This window comes from Eubalaena glacialis, chromosome 6 (genome assembly GCF_028564815.1).
Source record: "Eubalaena glacialis isolate mEubGla1 chromosome 6, mEubGla1.1.hap2.+ XY, whole genome shotgun sequence".
Taxonomy (NCBI): Eukaryota; Metazoa; Chordata; class Mammalia; order Artiodactyla; family Balaenidae; genus Eubalaena; species Eubalaena glacialis.
This window is the reverse complement of record NC_083721.1, coordinates 98,383,490-98,401,443: the sequence shown is the minus strand read 5'-3', so window position 1 is coordinate 98,401,443 and position 17,954 is coordinate 98,383,490. Positions and strand designations below refer to the sequence as shown.

Sequence of the window (17,954 nt, the reverse complement as noted above, 5' to 3'; positions counted from 1 at the left end):
GCGAAGCAGCACACGATGTTGGACAGCAAAGTTGTTACTTGGCAAGGTGGAACTCGGCCGAAAGCGGCTCCAAAGTCGCGTGGCCGGTGCCAGGAATTCAGATTTTGGCAACCCCACCTTCTGAGTCCCTGATACCGACGGACAGACACACGGAGGGAGGGGAAGGAGGAGAAGAGCGCGAGGAAAGGAGGCCGACAGCCGGCAGAGAGACCCACCGAAGGCCGGACGACCCACCCCGGAGACGCGTCCAGACCGCACCGTTGCACAGGAGGAACAAGGAAATCGCCAGTCCCTGCAACGTAGATAAGCACAGGGCTCCGCGAGACTGCGGGCAAGTAGGAAAAGAAGGCTGGGGGGCGGGGGGCGCCCCGGAGAAGGGGTGCCAAGGCAGGAAACTGTCCCAAGTAACAAACTATGCACATCGCCAGGACTTCTTTTTTTAAAGTGAGTTCTCTTACCTTAGGATTTCTATGGCCTCAACTCAGCAATAAAAGGCAATCACAGAAGAATTAAAACAAACAAAATAAAATAATCAGCAGCCCCCAGGTTTCCTGCACGAAAATCCTTTCATACGATCCCGAGCCACATTTCGAGATGTTTAAAAAAAAAAAAAAAAAAAAAAAAAAAAAAAGCCTCGCGTCTCGATTTCCGAATAGTCTCTGATAACTTAGTCCGTCTCTAGGATCTGCTCGCCAGGACCACGCGTTTCAGATTTATTGTCCGCCAACAGTGTATTTTTAAGACCAGAAATGAAGTCTCCTCTCGTCTGGGTGACCCGAGTTTGGTGTGTTTTGGCTTTTTTCCCCCTTCCTAAATGAGTTCCGAGCTATTCCTTCTGGTTCACATCACCTCCCTCTTTTCTCACTTTCTCTTGCTCTTATCAGCCCGATGTGTAATGAAAGTTATCTGAAACCCACTAAAACTTCTTCCACTTCTCTCTCCCAGTTCCGAGGTGGGGGTGGGGGGGTGGGGTGGGGGAGATACAGGCAGGAGGAGGAGAGTTTGAAAAGGTGGGGGGCCTGGGGAGGCGAGGGGAGCTCTAGCCCCCTTTCTGATCCTCCGCTGCGCCTTCCCCGGTCCTAGACCCTCACGGGATCGTCCCCTTTCGCAACTCCTAGCTCAGCCGCCGGGTTTCTATTTCATGAACTGTCTCTTTAAAGAGGATCTGCTCGGCCATCCAGAAAGAACCCGGGGCGAGGGAGAAAGGGAGCTATCTCCCGCCGCCCAGAGTGATCGGAAGCCAGACAGGCTCCTCTTTCAGTAAATTTTTAAAGTGACAGCAGCCTCCTCTGGCGAGAGAGGTCACAAAAAGGTCGCCAAGACTCAGTCCTATAGGGACAGACTGATTACGGATGCACCATCCCCCTTAAACATGTAGATTTCTCTGGGTAAACAACCAATGGGGAGATCTCGCCAGGCAGGATTTCTTTCCCCAGGGAAATATCCTCTGTTTCGGTGTCCTGAAAGCACAAGTGTAAGTGTGTGTGTGTATGTGTGTGTGTGTGTGTGTGTTGGGGGATGGGAGTAATGGGGTGGAGAAGGGCTTTCGGGGTGTGAGGGTGTGTGCACAAGGCTGGGGGTGAGGCGCTGGAGGGGGTGAGGTGGAGGTTTAGGGTGAAGAGACGCTGGCTCACGCTAACCATAATTACTTTAGAAATTCTCCGAAAACAGTAGCCTAAAAAGTTGAAAAGGACATTTCCAGTTTTCTGTTAAGTATTTATTATTATTATTGAAATTCGTACTCTGATTTTTCCCTCCATTATCATAGTTAGGTCAGCAGAAGAGCATGCTACTTTTTAAATCATATTTTTCTTAGAAGAAGGAATTTAAAAATCTGAAACATTATTTGCATATAACCTGCCCAAATAGCGTATTAGGAGCTTAGAGAGGTTGACGATTGTCTGGTGAGTTTTTGCTATATTCTCTGATACATTAACTAAAACATCATGAATGCCCCAAAGTGGAATTGATAACTCAGATTATTTTTTAACTTTTAACATCATAAGTGTTGTTTTGGGGGAATCAGTACTATATGGTGATTAATAATTTTCTAATATATATGGTCAGCTTTTATCAACACATTCCAGAAACAACACTGGAAGAAAGAATATAGGGAATGCGTGGCAAAATCAAAGTGTCTACGGATTTACTCCAGCCAAGCTTGGAAATTTTAGTAAAATCCATCGGTTAAATGGAAATAAACGCTTTTTTATCTCAAAACTCCATTCATAAAAACAAATGGACAAAATCCAACTTCTCAGCTCAACAATGGAAAGTTAAGCAAAGTAAGCGAGTCAAGGGACACTTGAGGGGGAGGGGTAGAGAGAGACGGGATGGAAAGCGCGTTTATGTTAAACTTCATCTGCAAACGGAGACGGTACAAGTCCCTTTTTGTTTTCTCCAAGTGCAAATAGACGTGTAAATCTAGTAGATCTGTATTTCCCCAAAATGCTGATTTAAAAACAAAAATAGTAACAAAAGGGAGGGATGGGGGGGAGAAAATGACAAGAGGTGGTGACTAATTCGTTTTGGTGGCCTGTTATCTGTGACATTGAACTGTTATTTCAGATAATGGCCATTGTTTGCGGGAAAATCGCACAGCAATGGTAGGTAGGACAGGAAAAATCCTTTGTAAATAACCTAAAACCCGGTCAGATATTCCCATAGAGTTCGGCGCTTGAGAACCTTTAAGAACTCCGGGCTTGCTGCTGCCATTGATTTCCTGCCCTTCCTCAACTTGCCCATTGTAGGAGCTCCCCCGACCCTTTTTTTTTTTTTTTTTTTTTAATTTAGCCATAAATTAGACCGGCTCGAGCTATGAGCTGTTCTATTTTCTTCCTGTCAGGATGAGGGATTTGTTTTATGATGCATTGTGTGTTAAATACAAGTAATCTGGGGAACCGATTGCTTCAGACAGTGCGGCCTGATCAGGGGGTCTGAGAGCTCAACGCCCCAATCCCCCGCCCTAGTCTCTGGCCCCCACCTCCTTGCCCTTTACAAAGCTGCTCTGAAAAGGAGGAAACGTCGGTGGATAAACAAAAGTTCGTATGGAATCAGTGGCAGGTCCTGGCTAAATTAGGATTCGTGGAAAGGGCCTCGGAGTTTTTTCCCTTATATTGGGTTCGGGTGGGGGAGGCGGGGCGACTTTCAAGGTCTGGGCACTTGCAGGTGCGCCAGGAGGCCGGTAGATGGCGTTGCGCCCCGAATTAAGTAGCGGCGCTGGCGGCTCCAGCCACCCAGGTGAACCCGTTGCCGCCCGCCGGGTGCCGGCAGCCGAGCTCTGCCCTCCGCCTCCCGCGCGATCCTGCGCCTTCCGGAGCCTCAAGCCCGGATGGGTGCACCCTGCAGTCCAGACCCGCAGACACGGACCTGAGCAAAGGCTATTGCTACGCATGAAATTCTCTTCCTCAGATAGAGCCAAAAGAGTTAACACTTTCTTTCTAAGTCCTTGGAAGATTCATCTAGAGAGATAGGGGATTATTTAGCCTTATCATTATTATTTTATTAATATCATCCTCCTCAGTCTGGTTCTCCACTGAATAACTTGTGAGAAAGACTGAAGGACCTCGGCAAACATCAGATCTCAGTATTTCTTCTCTCTCTCTCTCCTCTCCCTCTCGTTCCCCCACCTCCGCCCCTCCCCTCTTTGACTATACTGTGATAACTTCACGGAAAGGCAATCACCTCGCTTTTTCCTGACGACACAACTTGAAGTTTAAAAATGGGGTCCTGAAATCCCAGAGTAGCTAGAAGGGCCTTGATTCTCAAGAAAGGAGCCTCTGGCTATTTCAATAATAACCCTTTAGGACAAGACCCTGACCTGCCTCCCCTGATCAAAAGTGACACGGAAGAGGAGCCGGAGGGCTGGAGGAAAAGGTTTTTGCATGGGGGCTTGCTTTGCTCCCCGGTTAACTGGCTCAACATCAGGAGGTTTCTAAAACAATAAACAAATACAAGGAGACAAATACCACCACCAATTCCCTTTATTCCTTGGGATTTCTGGTGAAATCTGTTTACAGTAGTTCCCAGTTACAAATTAGTCTGCAAAAGCTGCTGTCTGCTCAGCAGTAATCAGTAACATGCGTGTTCTGCAGTGTTTAGCGCTGCCCTTGAAATGGGCTATTAAAAATAATGGTTTTACTATAATCTCAAACCAGCTTTAATTTGCAAACATGTATCAGCACAGATGATCTAAGTATTAAGGGAACGGAATAGGAGAACATACAACAACAAATGTACAGTTTAAAAGCAGAACATAGAGTGATTTGGTGGCGATGTTTTTTTAAAAAGAATCATACTTTAAAAACATTTTTCCAGAAGGAATGATCGTTTTTTCTGCCCTGTTCTGTTAATTGTTGTTTACCAGGAAAAAGGCATTGGAAAATATGAGGTTTGAGTGTGACTTGATAGATTTTCTGGGAGCTATAAAGATCCCCCTTTGGCTGATGGCAGGGCTGGGGTGGGAGAGGTTAATGTGTTTTCTTCCTGGTCTGAAAAGGGCATAAACCCTCCTCAGGCCCCTTCCTTCCTCCCCCATCTGCGTGGATTGCAGAATCTTTAAAAGGCTCAAAGATTTCCAATAAGGCCACTGGCTTTGCCTTCATTGTGTAACTGTTTATTTAAAATAAGTCAATATACTAGTTAAAGCAGTAAGAAGTTAGTACTCCAGTATTCAAGTGATTCCCACAAGACTGTAAGCTGATGCCTCTTTTAAGCCTTAAACTTCATGGTTGTCCCAGAAGTAAAAGTTCTGCTAATGGAGACCCTATGGGCATGGTACATTCCAGCACATCATTAAAGGAAAGAAAAGCAGTCCAGCCAAAGCCAGATGAAATGACTGCACTGTCCACTTTTAATAGGCTTCCTGTGGACAAACAACCCTGTAACACTCTACAGAGGACAATATTTAAAAACAAGACAACTTGCTGGCAGTTTTCAATACCATAAAGTTAATAAAGTATGTTCCCATTCACCCCGACATTATGTTTTTAGTTTATAGAGGAAGGCACTTTATAACCTCAGCCTAAGTAGAGTTCCCTTAATTCTGTAGATTTGGGTTTCTTGAGGACGCTAAATATACACTGAGCTCCAAGCCTGACATTTTTGTTTTAATGCTGTGTTTTTTTTTTTTTTTTTTGGTTTTTTGGTGGGTTTTTTTTTGTTTGTTTGTTTGTTTTGTTTTTTGTAGCTTTTCAAGAACATACAAGTGCATTTTTACATTTCTCAAGTTCAGTTTCATTCATGGAGATCCTGTTAAATCCTGTTGCATACAGCTCACGTCAAGAAGCATGAAATAATCTGAGAAATTGACATTTGGCTGAACAATAACTGCTTGCTAATTAAATTAGCTTCATGTATGGATATTGATGTGTGTTTAAAAAGAAAATCAATGCTTCCTTTTCCACATCAGAATCGGATTTTGTAAAATCTTACCTAACTTAACTGATACAAAGCTAAGAAAAAAATATAAGTACATCTTTAGGACTCAAGAGATTTCCCACTGATTCGCATATAAATATTTCTCGCAATACAGAAACTCCAATTTGTCTCTCCTCTTTCCTTCCCTCCAAATTCTTGACCACCTACAGTTTCTTCTCTCAAATCTTTTTACTTAATAGGTAAGCCTTGTAATGAACAATCACGTTTAGGCAAGATAAACTAGATTGGGAAGCCATGGAATCAAAGGTAATATTTTGTTTAATTTTAATTTATATGTTTTAGTCAGGGGAGTATTCCACAAGCTTGGCTCCCTAAACTTAAAGACGAATCCTGTCATGTTGGGTAGGTAGACCCAGCAAAAAAAAAACGGTCACGCACAATAAGAGTTTACAAATAAAAAGCACTCTGGATGTCCGGTCACCAACATATATTATTACCACTGCTCAGGAGAGATATTTCTGGTCTCTTTTGATGGACTTTGTCTTTTTTTTTTTTTTTTAACTCTATGGGGGTGGGGGAACTGTTAAAAAAAAAAGAAAGAAAGAAAGAAAAGAGGAAATTAAAGGTAAAAAAAAAATGTAAATAAAAAATTTCCCTTGGTCTGGAAATGGGCCCGACTGAAAGCATGTTAATCTCCACCTCAGTAATTTGGTTCTCCAGGAGAAGACAGAAGCCCTGCTGCTGTGCCCTGCACTTCATAAATCACATCTTTATGTGGACAAGGTCAGGGCACCTAACAGCTCAGACATGGGCCTTCCCAGTGGCTCGAGGATTCAGGCATGTTTACTCTCCCGCCCGGCTCTCCGAGGAGTAGTCCAGCACGCTTCTAATTACTTTTGATTATTTTCATTTGCTGGGGTCAGTCTGGCTTGCCAGGACTGCTGGAGGGTTGATTTCCTACAAATCTCGATGTCTTTGTAGGACAGCCCTGTGTGCGTTCAGAATTAGCACCCCATTATTGTCCCTCCAGCATGGGATCCCTCCTAACAGATACTGTGATAGAAAAGTTTCCCTAGTGAATCATTACCTACTTCCCTTTTTATTAATTAACTACACAAACATAATCACCCATCTGATCTTTTTTAAAAAATGCAGATGACTCTCTTAACAGATGAGTATTTTATAGTATATTTGCCCAGAATAAACGTGATCCTTTTTTTTTTTTTTTTTGCTTCGACTTTAAATATATTTAGTAATGATAGCAGCTCTTTGGAAACTAAGATGAAATACTTTGCTGAGACAACAGCTCTAGTGAATAAATTATTATACTCAAAGATTTATTTCCAAAACTCCAATTAAGGCTGCCATATTTAAAATATTTTTTGTTGGGCTATTTTGATGTATTTCAGTCCTAAGCCATCATGCTGAGTGGTTATTTTGTGGCTAAAGCACAACAACAACAAAAAATTTATACCAAGTTTAAATGAATACACTGTGATAAAATAAAAACTTTAATAAAATATGTTGTAGTAAAATTTGGTAGAGAAAAAGGGTCAAAATATCATTTTTCTCTTTCTTATCCCTCGGAAGTATAGATGTTTAATACAATGATGCATATGCCTTAAAAGATACATTCAAGGAAAAAATGATGAGGAAATAAATATCCACAAAACTGAGATAAATATTCATAAAAAAACACATAACACATCAACCTGGTTGTTCAGACAATAAGCATTTTCAGATCACTGACCAAAAATTACTATAATCTTTTTTATTTTATAAAAGATAACTTGGATCTTGATTATAAGTTGTCCCAAAAAGCCAAATCTCTCATTCTTCCTAACTTTAGATCAAAGAATTAAGGTCCTAAATTAAGGCTTTAGGAATTAACCTCAACTGCTAGGAATTAATTTTTTATTATTTTATCAATTTAAATTAAGTCAATTTTTCAAGACAGCATTTAGCACATTATGTAATAAATCCACAGTCAGCTTCTTTCCTGAGGCTTTAGGAACACCATTTCAGAGTGCTTTTAGACTTGTAATCTTGTGGACGAAGTGAGTTGGAAGACCTTTCTCTGCTCCCATCTCTTCTCCTACCTGTTTGCCTTTGGGTAAGTCACTTAACCTTTGAGTCGCTTTCTATGAAAGTTTCACAATATCAGCCTAATAGGAGTGTTGGGAAAATAAATTGGGTAATATGAGTGTGAACTGCTCTGAGTTCGTGGGAACAGGTCAAAACACTAAGTTTCAGAGTTTTTGTGTTTGTGTAGGGTTAGACTAGACTTACATACACACACAATGAGGAAGATAGTCTGGTTTGTACTTTAGGGAACAGCAAAGTATAAGTATTTTCTATCCTCTTTCTTCCATTCCAGTGTCAGTTGCCCTCATCCTTACCCTGACCTATGGAAGAGAAGAATTTTAAGAAAAATGTTTTTTTTCTCTCAAGCTGTGCTATCCCCGAAGATGTCTGTCTCTGCCTGGCTTGCAGCTGAGTTTGCTCTGTCCCACCCACTGTGTTCTCTGCCAATCAGTAAGCAGGAGAATTCTGAGACAGAGGTGAAATACCACTGAGATCCAAGAGCCCTAAAAACTGGGGTAGGAGGCCATGTACACACACACACACACACACACACACACACACACACACACACACACACACACACATCCAGACTAGTTTTCGGTCAATATTCGTTATCAAGGTCCAGAAATGTATTCTCTGCAACATCCTCTGGTGGACTTTAAGTGTCAGTAGTGTAGGAATTGGGTTTCTCTCATTTGCCTCTATTGCCCAGATCCTAACATAACGTCAGACATGGAATAGGTATTCAGTAGGGGTTTGTTGAAAAAAATGTATTGGGTCCTTCCTTGATTTTCATTCCTATGTAGTTTGGATACTTAGCTTGGATGCTTGTTACCTCTAGTCTGAATTATCACAATGACTTCCTATTCTGACCACCACTCACCCGCCCACTAGTTTATGCTCAACACTGTTAATTTTCCCAAGCATCAGCTGTTACTCACTCCCCTGGTCAAAATTCTTCAATGGGTTCCAGTTGCCTAACAATTCAGTATAAACTCGTAGTTTTTGAAACTGAAATGAGGTAATGTATGTAAATTACTTAGAATCATGCATGACACCTAGCATATGGTCAATGAAAAAATAGCTATTATTATTATTGCTAATATAATTATAATTTTAATCATTATTGTTCCTCAGCCTATAATTTATTTTGCCTTCATTATCTTGGATGAAATCTTATCTATCCTTCAAAGCCACCTCTTTTTCTATGACCACTGATCCCTAACTACCAGGTTTGACCTTTTCACCTTTTATCCCAAATCATCTCCTGGTTGATAGTCAGTTCTACCTTACGTTACAGTTGTATCTGTAATGCTCTTCAGTATGCATTATTAAAATTGTCAGTGGTCCTCCTTAAAGGGTTGCTGTAAAATTCTTAAGGATGGAATCAAGTTTGATTCATATTCACATCTTGAATAGCATCTTTTCAGAATAGGCTAAACTACCTTTGAACTGCGCTGCAAGAATCAATTAATTATGGCCAACTGTATCAGGAATTGTTATATTTAATATCTAAGGAAACTGGACTATTTACCACTGTTCCCCCATGGGAATCAATTGATGCACTGGTAATTCTCTTTTAGGGAATCTAGAGATAGAAATTTCTACCACTGCTGCTTCCCAGGAGTAGCACTTTATTGCTCCCCCAATGCACCCATACTTGTGTTTCTATACCAACTATCTGAGTTGGCCCTTTACCTGGGTACCAACCCTGGACAATATCTGGGATGCCTCCCTTTTCTTTATCCCTAGTGAGCAGTCATTGGCTATTACGTTGTTTCTTTAGGGCCCTCACCTTCCCACTAGCACTGGCCTGATGCAGGCCCTTGTCATTTTAGGCCTGAATTCTGTGGCATCTTTACATGAAAAATTAGTCTTCCTGAGTAACAAAGTTATGACAATGTTTTGCTTTACTTGAAAACAAAAGCTAAAAAAGAAAAACCACACTAATAAAAACCCTAATTGTTCCTAATTTGCTAGAAAATAAAGCTCCTAATTCAAAATGCAATCTTCTCTATAAGTGGAGGTCAAATTTATCTTTCCAGGCCCACCATGGTCTGATTCCTCCCTCTAAACAAATCTTAAGTTCTGGTTAACTAGGGAGATGAGTAGAAGCTCTTGGCCCTTTAACTGTGTTCACGCAGGCCCTTTGCTTTACTTATCTCTGATACTCAGAGCATTCAGGAGATGAAACAGAAGCTCAAGGAGGAGAAGTCAGAGTTGTATTTATCAAGCTCATACACAGCCCTCCAGGCTCCTTTCCTTGAAATTCTTACAGTGCTCATTATTAAAAACATTCACTTGTCAGTCATCATATTTAGGGTCATTTGGGATATTTCTGTCATCTGCTGATCTACCTATAAGTTGTTTGACGGCAAGAAATGCACTTTACACCAGCATTTTCTCATCAGTGACTTGTTACCAGGTATTCTCTGAAAATGTGTTCCGTGGTCAAATGAGGTAAAGATAGCTCCATCTTGGAGCTTCACAATAAACATCAATGTGGTAAATGCTCTAAGACTCTAGAAGTCTAAGAAGCCCTTCAGTGAAGAAACCTATTTTGGCTTGTTTAATAGAGCATCAATAAAGATAGTTAAACATGTATGAAAGCCCCTTTCCCCTTCCACTGAACACCTAAGGGGAACAATTTTGGAAGTAAAGCTTTTTATTATGTTGCATCTGTTTCAGCAAAGCTGATACTAGTAAAAATTGCGAAGTATTCCCTAAATATTTTTCTATTAATTGACTGTTTTCACTCTTGACCAAAAATGTTACTAAAAAATAGTGATGGATAAAAAGAGACAAAATCAAGCCTCAATTTTTCATTCAGCTTGAAAGCATTTGGAAGGTCTATCAAACTCACAAAGAAAGGAGGTTATCAGTAAACTCTCCCCAACTGATCCTTTGCCTGTGAACTGTTGTCATTTTACTTGAGTATCTGGTATGAGAACCTTCCAAAGAAATGTGTATAATTTCCTTTCAAAATCAACCCACACCTTCCTATCCTCTTCCATTATAAGCCCTTCTAAAGCACAGATTTTACCATGGGCATATTCACACACAATGTTTTATATTATTTAGGCTCTCCTTAATAAGATTTGGCATTATCTAGATATATATTTCCCCAGGAGAAAGAAAAGCAGTCATTTAATCTTAGTCTACCAAAGCCTGAATTAAACATTTAAGAATTAAACTGGCCTTTTCTCCAGTTTTTGATATTGGATTCCTGTGTTGTGCCTGCCAATGGCTGTCTAGCTGCTAAACTAAGTGGACATTAAATCAGATGGCATACAAAATTACAGGAATTTGATCTTTATATAAACCACAAACCTTGATGAACTAACGTTGTTCCAGATGAATTAACTCATCATCCTGCGGAACAGAACATTTCGCAGGAACAACCACACAATCTCCTCTGTAAAGAGCACTAATGGCTGTGATTAATTTGTGATCTATTGAAAGTGCTCACTGCTAACTAAAGAAACCTGTGCTAAACAAAGGGGGAGGGATGGTGAGGCAGTTCTGGCCCAGAATTACTGCCCTATTTCAACATTCTGATGGTGGGTGCTAGTTATGATGTCCCAGTTGCAGAATTATCAAAGAACAATCAATATGCTAAGTTCTGACCAGTGATGTCGTGAGATATCACTCTTCCCTATATTGGAAATCCTAAAATTCCATTTTATTATGTCAATGACTATAACTAGACACTTTAAAAATAAAAAAACTCTGTAGAGCCAGAAAAGTGTGAGGCTTATAATCCATTTCATGGGTGTCATATCTTTTGATACATATCAAATAGTAAAATGTCAAAATATTCCAGTAGTGGTTAAAGTACCCAATGAAATCTCAGTATCATTATGAAAACATGGACATGATTTCAGGTGTGGCTTTAAAAATATATTTCTGTTACTTTTGTTGAGTCAATCCTTCAACTTCAAATAAAATCCTAATATAGCCTGTCTATAAACTCCAGAATTAAGTACCGGTCAATTTCCAAGATGCAGATTCTCAAAGGTATTTGTGTTTTGGTATGTAGTTCTTGACTGGAAAACAAATCTAGGCTTGCTGATGCAGTGCCTACAACTAGAAAGGAGAATGCCAGAAGGGACATAAATACTTAAAAAGAAAAGAAGAAACACACTTTGATTCACACATAATTTCTCTCCCCATGTGATCTGGACTATCAATTTACAAATAAACCATGGAACCCAGTCATGAGATGGAGAAAGTCAAAATTATAAGCCTAGGATGGTAAGATCGAAATGGCTATAGATTTTAAATTTTAAACTCATGCTTTTGTGTAATATTACATTGTATCTAATACAGTTTTATACTCTTCCCTCTTCCACTCTTCCAAGAGCTAGCAAAGTTCATATGTCCTCAAAAAAAAAGAAGTTGGATGAATCAAATTTAAATGATTCACTAAGTCCTTTAGCATGTTCATTTGTATTAATTCTGTAGTTTTTGTTGTCTCTGCAGAAATTATCATAATAAATGTTTATCATTTCCTATACATATCTCTTTGGTAACCAATGCTGGAATATTTCAAGGAAGTCATTAAAAGTCTTTATAAAATATATTTTGCTACATTTCAATCTTGGAAAGCCCAGTGGTGTTGTAACATAACATATATATACATTCAAGTTACTAATGTTCAACTATTGTGAACAGATAGAAAGAGGGAGATGGAGATGGAGAAGAGAGAGAGAGAGAGAGAACAAGAACGAGAATGAGAATGAATGATCCTTTATCCAGAAAAGAGCATCAGCTGCAGAAAGAATCATCTGTTCCCTCAGTAGGAATCAGTGTTTAAATGCGTTTTGTATTGAGTATCTTGTTGCATTGAGTGTGACTCTTAGGTTTAGAGATATGTATTTTTCACACCATGCAGCACCTGAATGCAAATACACCACTTTCTCCAATGCTCAACCAAAGCCAAGGTGATCTATGTCCATACTGGATGGTTTAAGGGCTGAGCAAGGGAAATTTTGATTACACTTGATTTTCAATTACTGGTTCACTGCAGAATCTAAGCCCTCAGTAAGATGCAAATTTGCTGAATTTGGTTTAGACTTTGAAAAGTATTCCATAGCAGTGATGAGATAAATAATTAAGGTAAATAAATTAAAGTATCTTCCAGTCAAAGAACCTGTGGATGGCAAACCAACGTTTCTTCTCTAATTATTCCCTGTTCCCAATGATTTTATTTAATATGGTCCAGGTGATCCCAGTGGCTCATGACTCACATGACCCAGCTGTCAAATCATTCACACCTAGGATGTGGTGGCCGTGCTGTCACCTGTTTTCACAAATGTGCCACCTCTTGTGGCCTTTAGCAGGGAAGGCAATGGGCTGAATGTGGTTAGCTGCCGTAACGAGGTAAGAAGATCTTCTTCCCAGGGCTCAGTAGACCACAGGTTTCCTCTCTGCAAATCTAAAATCACTTGGGCTCATGAGCAATCAGTTTCTCCCCGGTTTCCTGCTAAGTTGTAGCCTTCTGATGTTGGAGCCCTGGATAGAATCTGATGCTAGTTATGTGATACTGAGCTGCTTAAACTTCCTGAATTTCTCTTTCAATATCTTTAAAATTGTGGTAATGGCATCTATATCATAGGAGGTTATTAGGATTAAACAATGGAGATTATACATATGTGTATATATATATATATATATATATATATATATATATATATATATATATGGCACTTAGTATAATGCCTGCTACATAGTAGGCATTCAAAAGGAGGGGAAATAGTATAGTGATTAAAAGTACAGACACGAGAGTAGGACAGCCTGGATTTAAATCAGAGCTTCACTACGTGCTAGGCGAGTGACATGTGCCAAGTTACTTATCACCTCAGTTTCCTCGTCTGTAAATGAGGATAATGATAGTATCTTACAGAGGATTAAACATGATAATCCATGCACAGCACTTAGCTCAGTGCCTAGAACATAAGCACCTAAAAAACATTAACTATTATTAAATGGAGTTCTAACTCTATAAAATAGCTGTTAGCTTCTATATAAATGCCCTTTATGGTTGTTTTTCTTTTTTCCATAGACATCTCTACATCAGAAGAGGAATAAGCATTTTTTTTTATCCTAATTTATCTGCTGTCACACAAGCAGCAGTTTGTTTTTTGAGAAACAAAATGGAAACATATAGAAGCAGAGAAAAAGAACCAAAATAAGTGACAGGAATGCAAATTCATTATGGCATCTAACAACTAAGCTAGGAATCCCAATCTTGGGAGCGGGGAGAAATATTTCCTAAGAAAGGAATATTTTCGGAGATAGGTAAAAGAAAACACATGAAGAGAAATTGGAATCTTCATGATTCTATTGAAGTGATTCATGTTTTCAAAATAGACCTTGAACAGAAATTCAGTACGTTTTAGTCCATATTTAAAGTAGGCTATTAAAAGATACAATTCTTCAAAATGTGAATAAAATGGGGAAAATGGGAGGTGAAACAATCAAGGAAAAGGAAAGAGGACACACACAGAGTAAGATGTTTGTGTGAATCTAGAGGATCTCAGCAGAGGTTGTTCAGTTTGGGGTGTGTAAAATTCTTCTGTTGGCTGGGGCAGAAATGTGAGTGGGTGGTGAGTGGGGTTGGATCTTCCAGAGCCAGTTAAATCTTTAGATGACTGTAGCTGCTATCTTAACTGCAACCTGATGAGACCCTGGGCCAGAACAACCCAGCTAGCTAAGCAGCCTCTGAATTCTAAACCATAGAATCTGAGGACAATACATGTTTATTATTGTTTTCAGCCACTAAGTTTTGGGGTAAATTGTTATGCAGCAATAGATACCAAAAACACCAGCCAAAGATCTTTGGTGCCCATGGAGAATTCAGTCACCTGGCATCCTCTGACTGTCAGAGACCTCTGGCCCATGAAGGGGCACCCCGACCGTCCCAGCCTGCACTTAGCCTCAGCCTGCCCTTTCCCTCCTGCAGCTGGAAAGAGGTGGTTTCACACCCCCATCTAACAAATACTCGCCTCTGGTTCCTCTCATGAACTGTTGCTCAATAAACTCATTAGGATATCCCAAGAGCCATGAAGTTGAGAAGCATTAGTGAATAAGACTTGATACGGCCAAATTATGGAAAGCTTTCTAAAGCCTGTTGGAATTTAGGCTATCTTGGATCGAAAGCAGAAAAAGCAGCGATCATAAGTTTCAGAGTGGTGATATTATGACAACAGATTTCAGAAAGATTTGTTTCCCTATTTCCAGAGTCCTCATTTAGTGGATCATGAACCTTCAACTGGTTTGGCAGCATGTACCAAATTAGGGCTAAGTTGCTTTGCCAATTCAGACTGAGTTTTCGTTATTGTGTATAAAATGACTAAGATGTTGATCTTTGAATGTAAAAGGGCTCTGATAAACTGGTTATCAGGAGTTCCCTCAACATTAGCCCAAACCTAGAAAAAAGGTAATACAACAGTATCACTGCCAAAGGCAGCAATGAAAAATAATATTAGCAGTCAATGTTTCTCTCCCTTCCCATCACTGCCATGGACTAGACACTTGCCCCTCTTCTGTGGTAGCAGGAGCTCTCCTGGGAGTTGCAACCACTTCTGATAAAGTAGCTGTGGACTGCTATTCCCACAGGTTCCCAGAGAGATTGCCAGGTTTTCAAAACTAACAACCAAACCATATCAGATGTGACAGAGCATGGTAGAGATAACACATCATCCTTTGCAAGGGGCTTTCACCTAGATTAGTTAATTAAAAGTCACAAATGATGCAAATCTATGAGACGGTATGACAAGTAAAATTATCACAATTAAAGTGAGAAAAAAGATGCAGACATTAGAGAACTTGCCTAAGGTCCTCGTGCTGGTAAGTGGTAGACCTGCGGCTGGAAGATAGAACTTCTTAGCTACTGTTTTTTTCTGCTGTACCAGTGCTTCTCCATCTATCCAGGCAAAGAGGCTGAATTTAAATTTAATTTTCTTTCCTCTTACAGAACCTGGTAATTTTATTTATCACTTCACTTCACTTTGGTATTTCCTTTGAAGTTTTCATTTTTAAGCATTTTCTTGGAAGTCTTTCAAATTATAAAAGCAATTCGTACAGTTTTACCAACTAAACAACACAACACAGTGGTGTTTCACCATTCTGAGGTAATTGATATTCAGTCCCGTGTGGGTTTTTTCTTGTTGTATTCTTTGCTCACACCAAATTTTTAAAAATTCACCAAAATAAAGTTATACTTTACGTATTATTCTATAACTTCCTTTTTTTGCATGTGACAATATATCACAAACACACTACAAGTTAAAAAGTCTATAATATCTAATTTAAAATTCTTTTTCTAATTTGTTTTTGTGTACATACAGCCACATGTACATACATGCACACACAGACAGTTTTACAAGGACTCTTGGGTTTCAGAATAACTCTAAGATTTCTTCCCAATCCCACACCACTCTCTTCAATTCCTTGGCTCTTGATTCACAGGTTGAAAATGACCTACTAAAGATGCTGCCGGATAAGGTTTAGAAGCCGAAAGGAATGAAACATTAATATAAACCACTGTCCCTGCTGTTAAGGCCCAGGCAATCTATTTAGAGAGACAAGACTAAGCTACTTGAAAGAACAACAAATAGTACAAGACTGTAAGTCGTTAAGCACTAAATTATGTGGCTCGAATGATAAGTGCTACAGAGATTCAGGCAGGAAAGAGATGCTGGTGTGGTAGGGGAAGCTTTATGGAAGGGTGAGACTTTCACTCATTCAAAGACTGGGCAGAAGTGGAAAAGAATATTCCTGGGGAGCTTTCGATGTGCTAGAGTTAGGTTAAAGGTATTTTCAATGTTTGTTCAATTTCTTTGATAAAACTCAGCATCCTATTTTTCCTTATGATTCCCAAATCATCCCCATATGTTTTTAAAGTATAGACTGTAGTAGCTTAGATATATGTATATTCCTGTGTGTGTTTTAAACAAAGAGATTAATTTTCCTGATGGATTCTAATACATAAATGGATTTATGCTGGGTGAATCTGCCGACATAAATTAAAGAAACAGTGAAAAATAATTGTTCTGATAAAATCTAAAAGCAGTAAGTAAGGTCAAGAAATTTTTGGAGTAATTCTGTTTTAAATTTAAGAATAACTGTTAACATACTGAAGGTACACCTCTAGGTAATGTTTTGTAGATAAACTAGAAACACTTTGTTTCAGATAATGAGTCTTCCTATTTTGTTTAACAGCCGAAGACCTAGTCAAATCATTTTCAATAGCAATAACAATAAAAACAATAACAAAAACCACAAAACACTTTAAATCATAAGCACAATGCCTAAATACATACAACACACTGCTGTTTTCTGTGTGGTAATCACTTTTTTGTAAATTATTTGATGTTGATTGGAAATGTAGGCAAAATATATCCATTAGCTTTTTAAAAAAACTGTGTATTTAAATAGTTTATTTCTAACATTAGTCAGTCTTGGTAATTTCACTCATTTATTCATTCATTCTGAAAAGAAACCAGACATGGTCTTTGCCAAATTCTCATCTTTAAAAACCATAATGGCCACAATGTGGCAAACATATTGGGGTGGAGCAAGAGGATACTAGTGACCAATTATCAAGCTACTGAAGTAATAGAAACAAGAGATGATGGCAAGATGGTAAAATATAAGTGTCTACTCTATGTCAGGGGCTTATTATGCATCATTTCCTTTAACAACTCACTAACCACCATAGGTGATTATTATCGTTGTTTTGCAGATGACAAAATTTACGAACTCAGTAAGATGGAGTAAATACCTTGCCCAAAGTCACACAGCTGGTAAGTATTAAAGATGGATTAATTCAAATTCTAATTAATCTGACTGTATATTTTGCTGTGATCTTTACCCAAAGCTACAATACCTCAGACATAAAGACCTAAAAGATTGCCCTGCTAACTTGCCAAAGATGTCGTCTTTCTGATATTGGGAGTTGGCAATGAGTGTCACTCTGAGCCAACCACTGACTGACAGGGACCCTAAGGAAGACTAACCTCAGTTTAATAATAAATATCAGATACACAAAGGAAGTATTCACTAGGGGTATTTTCAAGACCAATATAGACTCCTGGGACACAAGTGCACCTATACAGCATATTTGTAATAACACAGTCATTTTGTGGATGTGAAAACAGAGGCCAGAGAAGGAACTTGATTTTCCCAAACCTAAATCATAATAGGAGTAAGAATAAATGTAACCGATGCTTGGTTTGTGGCATCATACATTTTTTCAATTACCCTGTCATTGATTAATGTATTTTCATTGTAGTCTGTTAGGAAAATACACATGAAAAAGGAATTCAGTACTCAAAGTAAAGAAGAGGGGAACTTAGAAGTAAAATTCTCATCTATTAAGGTTCTCAAAAAGTGGCCCTAGAAAATGTATCTTTCATCCTCATCTTACATTCTTCACTTAGATTTGTGTAAAAACATAAAGGTAAAAACGAAAGAAGATAAAACGA

General features: G+C 39.1%; 1 protein-coding gene across 10 annotated transcripts in view; it reads right to left on the bottom strand.

The window, feature by feature from the left end:
* The window catches only part of MECOM (MDS1 and EVI1 complex locus), a 564,679-nt gene that overhangs the window by 62,788 nt on the left and 483,937 nt on the right, over nt 1-17,954 (bottom strand). The window contains exon 1 of one of the 10 annotated variants that reach the window (XM_061194503.1): nt 459-546. The exons of 8 other annotated variants lie outside the window; for them this stretch is intronic. The gene's annotated coding sequence lies outside the window, so the exon portion shown is untranslated. Of the gene's footprint in view, nt 1-215; nt 323-458; nt 547-17,954 lie in introns of those variants that run through there. One more of the 10 variants, XM_061194504.1, reaches the window with a different exon arrangement.